The sequence below is a fragment of the Pteropus alecto genome, unplaced genomic scaffold (assembly GCF_000325575.1).
Source record: "Pteropus alecto unplaced genomic scaffold, ASM32557v1 scaffold92, whole genome shotgun sequence".
Lineage (NCBI taxonomy): Eukaryota > Metazoa > Chordata > Mammalia > Chiroptera > Pteropodidae > Pteropus > Pteropus alecto.
Window position 1 is genome coordinate 5,663,968 of NW_006432447.1, and position 2,739 is coordinate 5,666,706.

Below are 2,739 nucleotides of genomic sequence, written 5' to 3' on the forward strand. Positions count from 1 at the left end.
GGGTTCCTTAATCTTGCTGAGCCTTAGTTTTCACATCTGTAAAAACAGAGCTAATGTTCACTTGCCAGGATATTAAGTTTAATTAGATTAGTGCTGTGGTACATCGTGGGCTCCCACCAAGCAGTAGAGAGAAGCACAGAGGGCGGATGTCACACTCGGCCTAGGGAAGGTATGACAAAGTTCTTCCTGGAGGAAATTATATCTAAACAGAATGTTAGAAATAACAAATATAATTAGCTTGGCCTAAAGCGTATGTGTGTGCGTGTGCGCGTGTGTGTATGTGTGTGGTCAGAAAGAGGATGGTGCAGCCTGAAATGAGAAAGCTCTTGGATACAAAAAATATAATGCCATTTACATAACAAAGCTATGCGCGTAGGTCTGTGAACTAGAGGGTAAAAAGGTGTGAGGCAAAGAATAATGAGGGATGGGATTGGAGAAATACCCAGGGCTCTGAAAGACAAGGGTGAGCAGAGAGGCTGGGAACACTCATAAATTAAGTTTTTGTTCCGGTAAAGGTGAATTTACTATTTATTTAGAATCTTCGAATATCAGCATTAGAGGGACTTTAGAGATGACCTTATCTTACAAATAGAAAAACTGAAGCCCACAGCAGTCCTCTAATGAAGGTGATACTATTAATTAGTGGCAGATCACAAACTACAGCTTCTTGCCTCTCCATGGATAGATCACAAACTACAGCTTCTTGCCTCCCCATAGATTGGTCTTGTCATGTCCATGCTCCTCCCCACCCATCCTCACTCAGACAGGGTCTCTACCACCTGGGACCTTCCCAGTCTCTGCTGTGTCTGCGTAGTTTGTTGACAGCTCTGATAACCCATAGTCTGTATTCTTTTTTTCTTTTTGTTTCTCTTGGCTTCTGTTTCATCAAAGTAGTACTTGGTCTTGGTTTCAAGAGTCAAATAGTACCGTGATGCTTGTAATGAAATATAGCAGTGGAAGCCTCCCTAGGGCAGTCTTCCCATGGCATAAATTGGCTGCAGCTTAGCGATATGCCTTTCTTCCAGTAAAGGGGTGCTTGAGAGGAAGTTGGTAAGCGAAAACCTCAGATCTGAGAGGAAGATGGCATTCACGTGCAGTCTTTGGGGCCAGACTTTCTGGGTTCATAGCTTGACCTGCCACTTTCTAGTCACATGACCTCGGGCACGTTGCCAGCAGCTCACGTTCCCTGGTTCCCTGTGTTTGGTGTTTTTTGCACTGTGCAAGGTGTTGCAGAGGATACAAAGAGCCTCCAGGACAACGCTGGCTCTCAAGGGGCTCTCAGGCTACAGTGGGGAAGTAACTAAGTGGCAAACATAGAGAAGGTCCCTACCAAGTGGAGAGAATACTTGTACCACTCACTACCAGGAGTCAGACGAACCAGGGTTCAAGTTCCAGCACTGCCAAGTTCTAGCTGTGACACCTCAAGGCCGTTAACCTCTCTAAGCCTCAGTGTTCCTTCTGAAAAATAAGGTGATAATAAATACCTCTTTCATTAAATCGTCGTAAGGATTAAATGAGATAAAATGGATGAAAGTAGGAAGAGGTAAAGGAATCCACCACGGCACTGTGAAACAAGAAAGAGATCTAACCTTTGGCAGATTTTGAAAAATTCCTGGATGATAAAAAGCAGATGGGAGAAACATACAGGCAGAAAAAAATTAAGTTTTATTGCACATTGCAGAAACATAAGAGCAAAAAAATTCATAGCCCATAACATAGACAATAGAAAACTACTATGGAAGTAATAGAAATTCCAGAAATATTTTAAGCTCAGATTCAACAAATAGACCAGGAGGGGCTTTGGGACAACCATCAGGTTAATTAGTAAAGCTTAGTATTTGGAATAGCTGAGCCCACCAGGCCCCTTTCCCTTTCCATAACAATTGAGCAGAGAGCATGGGTGATGTTTAGGATAAAATTTCCAGAAGGGGAGAAGCAACCCAGAGAGACAGAATAGAGCTGGGTATAACTCCAGACAGTGAAGCAGTGAAGTAAGAAAGGAAAGGGGGGAGGAGAGAGAGAGAGAGAGAGCGAGAGCGAGAGCGAGAGCGAGAGCGAGAGCGAGAAAGAGAGAGAGAGAAGGGAGGGAGGGAGAGGGAGGAGGAAAGAAGGAAAAAGAAAAAAAAAGGAAAAAGAGAGAAGACAAACCGGAGATTGACAGTCCTATAGAGAAATCGGCTTCCTTTTATTAGTATGATATTTACTAATTTTCTATGCTTTTAAAAACTTTTAAACTTGTCCTTATGTTTTGTATGCCACTTGTAAAAGCACAGAGCTCATTAAAAAATCCACTTGGGTAATTTTTGCCCTTTAACTGATAAATTTAATCTGATTACACCTATAGTCATTACTGGTATAATTTTACATTCCATTTATCATTGTTCTCTTTTTTTTTCTCCTTATTTAGTATTGATGAATTTTTTTCATTCCTTCTACCACCAAATATATATGGTCTATTTCTATTCTTATAGTGGTTATGCTTAAATTTTAACATGTGTTCTTGGCTTAACAAAGCCTTATAGTAAATCAGGATTGCTACCTTCTTCCTTAACAAAAGGGTCATAGAATACTTGGCCAGATCATTCCCCTGTGGTCTTACAAATTGTTCAGATTGTGGTTTCATCTTTTTTTTTCAATTCTTTCTATCACTATTGTTATTATAGCTTCATACTGTTAATGTGAGTTTTTATTTATAACCATGATTACCAATTCCTTTGCTCGCTATTCTTTCTTACATCC